This window comes from Arvicanthis niloticus, chromosome 9, assembly GCF_011762505.2.
Source record: "Arvicanthis niloticus isolate mArvNil1 chromosome 9, mArvNil1.pat.X, whole genome shotgun sequence".
In the NCBI taxonomy this organism is placed as follows: domain Eukaryota; kingdom Metazoa; phylum Chordata; class Mammalia; order Rodentia; family Muridae; genus Arvicanthis; species Arvicanthis niloticus.
In genome coordinates, this window is record NC_047666.1 from 29437148 (window position 1) to 29443445 (window position 6298).

General features: G+C 41.2%; 1 pseudogene; it reads left to right on the forward strand.

Moving 5' to 3' along the window:
- Nucleotides 1-4752: 4752 nt before the first annotated feature.
- Nucleotides 4753-5680, forward strand: LOC117715693 (vomeronasal type-1 receptor 44-like; annotated as a pseudogene).
- Nucleotides 5681-6298: the final 618 nt, after the last annotated feature.

Here is a 6298-nt window from a genome sequence, read left to right on the forward strand (position 1 = left end):
TTTGGATTTCAAGTGCAGTGGGATGCTGTAAGTGGGACTTAATGGACCATCCTAATAGGAATATGAAACACTTTGTTGCTGAGGGTGATTTGAAGTATGGAAGTCTTGCTCTAGAGGATGTAGAGTAGAAGAATATTAATATGAGACCCAAATCCTATGGTGGAGCCCAGAAGATCACATGTGGATCCCAGAACTGGAACAAGATGCTGTAATGTTGAAGTTGCCTTGGAGACCCCAAAATGTTCGAGCTATCATAGGTGTGGGATATCTGCTGAGGAAAGCTGCTAAAGGGGAGTGGAAGTTGTCAAGGAAAAGGAGTTTGTTGCAGTTAACAAAGATGAAAAATGAGTTGGAGATCTGAAAACCACTTTGACATCAGACATGGAGATGCAGTTTGGATTTTGCCCAGTTGGTTTCGATTACAGTTAAGTGATTGGATGAATCTCTAAGAGAATTTGAACTTGGAATTTTTTTTTACAAGTTTCAGACTCCTATAAAGTATTAAGACATCAGAAATTGGCCTAAAATTTTTTTTTATTATATTATGGCTAGATATGGCACCCATAAACTCCTGTGTTTGAACAAGCCTGTGGGTAACAGGGGTATAGTCTCCCTTACTAGCATCTACAATTCCCCAAACTGTGTCTTCTCATGGGATTAGGAACAGATAAACAGAAATTTATCAGTCTTTTTGTTACCAAGAGACCATCAAAGCTGCTGGTCAAGGAGGCCTGTACTCCCTTGTTCCATCATGGATCCATTACATCATAGGTTGTATCAGGAAAAGTTTCTTCTGAAGAACCGTCAGGTCTTTGTAGTAACTGCACATATCTGTGACAAAACTCCTTTTAGGCATATGACAAGGCTTCTCTGGGACTTCCTGTCCCTTCATCATTAGAGCACACTGTCTTCTCTGGAGTTTCTGAATTTGTGTTTTGAAATACTGAAACAGTCAAGCTGCAAGAATGATCCCGGAGGACAATAAAGGGTTTCAGCTACTTCTTAGCCCAGGTATTCTTCATGGTTTCCCCCATTACACCCTCATAGTCCATTTTTTATAATTTCTTTACTGGACACAGTGTTGACATCTGCTTAGTGACATTTTCACTATATGAGACACCGGTGGCTTCTCCCCTACTGTCTTTCAAGTAGTTGTCCAAGTAGAAGTGTTAGATAAAGAATACTGCCTGATGTAACATTTTAAACAGCACATCCCTTCATGAGGCATAGCCAGTTTCACCTTCTAAACCCTCTGTCAATTGTTCAGGAAGGCACAACAGGGGTGAGAGCAATGGTAGCATGGTAAAGTAAGCTGTATGACAATGACAAAGACAAGCACACAGTTTGATAAACATAAGAACAAACAGGTATTGTTCAGACCTGACTTAAATCCTGCTCTTTATACAGCCAGTCAACACCAGGGTGTAGATGGGCTTCACCTATGTTCTAGAGGAGAACACACACACTCTGCCTTTCTCCTTCCTGGATGTAGTACACCCACAGGACCATAAGCACTCAGCATGCAGTGGCTTCTGGACAGAGGTTTCCCTCGTTGATCCTGCTTTCTACTTCCCCCCAGATGACAAGGTCAGGTGATTGTGCTAAACATTGGTCACTCATTTGAGGCCTATTGATGATGCCATGGATCTCAGGCTGTCTGTGATTTGTGTAATGGAAGAATGACACAGTTATGGTTTCCTGGCTCCATGCCATCTCTGTGCTTCTGAGCAGTTGAAGCCTTACAGTTGCTCAGGATTCTTCTAGACATTTCTTGCTCCAGGTGCATTTTGTTCTTCTGTTCTGGCATCTAATCCTTTCCTTTTCTCCCCATCCTATTTCACAAAACCAAATTATTAAATGTTTTCACCAACTCCCCACCTCAGCCCTGAATTATAAATTCTTACCCAGTGTTGATGAATTCTAATATTTTCCCTATTGCTTCATTTCATAATTCTTTGATTTTTTAAAAATTATAATACAATTATATGAGTGTTTCATTCCCCTATCTCCCTCAAAACCCTTCGAAATAACACCCCATGATGTTTTTTTTTTGCTTTCATGTCTTCCTCTTATTACATAATACATATTTTTAAATGAATAACTACAATGTGCTCAGTCTGTGTAGTGTTACTTGTATGTATGTTTTCCATGTTGACATTTGGTTTTGGACACTGAATTGTTGTGTTCTCCTCTGGTAAAGATGACTCCTCTGGAGAAGATGACTACTCCTGTTCTTAGCTTTCCTTAGTTGCCTGTAGTTCTTTGTGTAGGCTGAATAGTAGGCTTTCCTGTACCTTGGCATGTCTAGTTGTTGTCCTTGTTTACTTCATCTTCAGGCGGCCTCATCTCCTTAACATGACCAGGAGACACAGTCTCCTAGCAGAATTGGGGAAACAGTCAAGCTCCCTGCACTAGCAGGGCAAAACAGAAACCCATAATTTTATATAATGACCTCCTTCTGTTGCAAGGAGAGTGTTCTTGATTAAGTACTTAGAATATTTTAAAACCCTATTGCTTCTTGTTTATAAACTACATTGCAGTATAATATGAACTAAAAAAACTATGAAATTATTTCATTTCATATGCTTTATTTTCATTCAATAATCCTTTACTATGTACCTGGTGAGTTTTTCTTTTTTTTACAACAGTATAGGCCTCATATTTATTAAATGTTCATTAAAGAAAATGGCGAGTTCTATGTAAAATCCCCACTGCATTTCTCATGCCCTTTGTGTTTGCTTCTCTGAAGTCTGGAGAAGCTTCCTGCACCTAGAAGGAGATGGAAGACTTATGTGGAGCCGATCCTTCAACACTTGATGTTACTTTTTATTTAATCATGACCTTATAGTGGGATGGCCCTAAGTCTATTATAATTGTAGTTTATTTATTACACTGACTTTACATGCCAAAAGAGAAAAAAAGTAAGAGTATGTTCACACTAATATTTAATTCTTGGGGTCTTTTCACAGAGGCATCATTGGCAGAAGTTTAGAGTCATAGGTTGTTTGCAGAGTCACTTAGAATTCTGAGAAAGACCAGAATTTTAAACTGTTTGAAAAGGGAACCTGGCTCCATCATTCTACTTTATTGATCATGTTTTCTTTTTCTATTTCAGGCAGGTAAAGAGCTGATCAGCAATTAACAGAGCTGAATTGTCTCTTCCAGTTCACATGACAAGGCACTGCATGAGAAAAACATCAGCTGACATGTCTATAGAGATTTTTCTGTGCCTGAATCAGTTTCATGTTTGGTGGGTACGTACACACCATGTTTCTTCACACCTAGAGTTCTCTAACACAGGTACAGGACTGACTGTCCATATGCTCTAGAGGAGGTGACTAGAGCTCTGAGTGCTTAAGGTCACACTCTGAGAAAATGACAATGGGTAGAATTTGATTCAGAGTTAAAATTGATAATCATCTGTTCTAGAGATTTATTAAGAATATTTGACCAGGCGGGGCAGCATTGGCACATGTCTTTAATCCAAACACTTGAAAGGTAGAAGCTGGCAAATCTCTGAGTCAGAGACCAGCCTGGTTTATAGAATGAGTTCTATGACAGCCAAGGCTACACAGAGAAATGCTGTTTGAGAAAGAGAGAGCAGGGAGAGAGAAGAAAGGAGAAACAGAGGAAAGTGGAATGTGTGAGGGAGGGAAACACACCACAAACACATACACCACAGAGAGAGGAAGAGCGAGGAGAAAGAGAGGAGAGAGAGAGAGAGAGAGAGAAAATGGAGAATGAATATTTGGCCTGGAGGTAACGTGCAGAATAAAGCAGTCACTGATATAAATGACCCTGTGGTGCACTAGACCCCATGGGCACACAGTCTTCCAGGAGAGCACATTTCTAGATGTTGGAGGCCGACTTTTAGCAGAAAGTGGCTATCAGCTTTGCAGCCATCTTGAGCCATATACCCTGACATGTGACTTGGATTACAATAGCCTACAACAGCTGAGCACACTCCGATAATCTTGGTTTAGATACCTTGAGATTAAAGGTGCGTGAGATTAAAGGTGTGTGAGATTAAAGGTGTGTGACTTAAGAGAATGACTTAGAAGTGTAGAGATCAGATTTAGAGACAAGACCTAAGGGCATGATTAAAGGTGTAACTTAGAGGCGTGGCTTAGAAGTAAGACATATAAAAGGCAGAGACAGAACAGAACAGAGAATCAGACACATCAGACATTAGGTAGAAGACACTTGGCTCTAGACAGAATCAGACACAGCAGAGAATCAGACATTAGGGAGACACAGCAGGGAGAAGACAGGTAGCAGGGCACTTGGAAGAGAACTTGGAAGAAGCAACTTGGAACTTGGAGGCACTAGGGACTAGGAACTAGGGACTTGGAGAGAAGAAGCAAGACTGAAGAATAAACGGGATTGAAACACACTCTGTCTGGTCTCCATTCTTCACATTTGTCCTCACTCTCTCTCTCTTGCTGAACCCCGACCTGAGGACCGGAGTGGCAGTTTGGGCCGGGATACAGTGGCCACCCAAATGTGGGTGGGCCCGGGGCCTCAACATTTTGCTTGGGCCGCGACATTTTTTGGCCACCCCAACGTGGGGCTAGTGTGGACCCCAACATCTAGATTTGTGCAATCTTCTCCATTCCCATTCACCAGATATTTAAAGCTATTATGTTTCTGTCAATCAAGAAAGATGGAGCTCTTGGCCCAGAAGAAACCAAACCCATGGACCAGGAGTGCAAATGATTCTTAGAACTCATGGAAATGTTTAATTACACCAACATGAAAATCACTTTGTTCTTTGAAGTGGGTGTTGGGATCTCTGCTAACAGTATCCTTATTTTTGCCCACCTCTGCATGCTCCTTGGAGAGAACAGGCCTAAGCCCAATTGACCTCTACATTGTTTTCTTGTCCCTAACCCAACTAATGCTGCTCATAACTATGTGCCTCATGGGTGTGGACATGTTTATATCTGGGGGCAGATGGGATTCTACCACATGCCAATCCCTTATCTATTTGCACAGGCTTCTGTGGGGCCTCACCCTTTGTGCTACCTGTCTGCTGAATATCCTTTGGACCATCACCCTTAGTCCTAGAAGCCCCTGTTTAACACAGTTTAAACAAAAATCTCTCCATCACATCTCAGGTGCCTTTCTTTTCCTCTGTGTCCTCTATATGTCTTTTAGTGGTCACTTCTTAGTATCATCTATTGCTAACCCCAATTTGACCTCAGATAATTTTATGTATGTTACTCAGTCATGCTCACTTCTACCCCTGAGTTACTCCAGAAAAAGCCTGTTTGCCACATCAGTGGCCATCAGAGAAGCCTTTCTCATTGGTCTCATAGCCCTGACAAGTGGGTACATGGTGGCTCTCCTATGGAGGCACAAGAAGCAGGTCAGACATCTTCACAGCACCAGCCTTTCTTCAAAAACATCCCCAGAGCAAAGGGACACCAGGACCATCCTGCTGCTCATGAGCCTGTTTGTGGTTCTCTACATTTTGGACATTGTTGTCTTCCACTCAAGGATGAAGTTCAAGGATGGCCCAATATTGTACTGTGTTCAAATTATTGTGTCACATAGCTATGCCACAGTCAGTCCCTTTGTGTTTATTTGCACTGAAAAGCATATAATTCAGTTTTTGAGGTCAATGTGTGGCACAATAGTAAAAATATTTGATTATTCAGTGATGGATATGGTCCCTTAATAGAATCCACTATGTTGTCATATGGATCATGGCATAGTGGGAATATTCTGTGGCTTAAATTGATATATGAAATTATCTTTTTTGTTAAGTCTGTTTTCTTTGTCTGTGGATGACATGTATATAAAAGAAAATTAAATTGCATACATCTCAAATATTACATGAGGTTTCTATCTCTCACTGTATTTTCAAAAAATCTGTGAGATGGCTCTCATTTGGCCTGGATTTGCATATAGCTTTTATGCTTCAAAAAAGGATATATTTTTAAGATTTAAAAGTATTTGTTTCTCTCTCTCTCTCTCTCTCTCTCTCTCTCTCTCTCTCTCTCTCTCTCTGTGTGTGTACTTGTTGAGTGCTGCTCTGCCCTATGTTGGGTACCAAAATGTTGCGGCCTGAGCTGCCCCATGTTTGGGGGCCAAAATGTTGTGGACCACTCTGTTAATGCTGGAACCCACACTGCCAAAAGCCTTGGGGGCTAAATTGTTCTGTCTCATACTGCCCCAAGCTTCTCCAGTCTGCGGGTTGGGGTTCAGCAAGAGAGAAAGAGAGGATGGATGTGAAGAAAGGAGACCAGACAGAGTGTGATTCAATCATGTTTATTCTTCATTCTCTCTTCTTCCT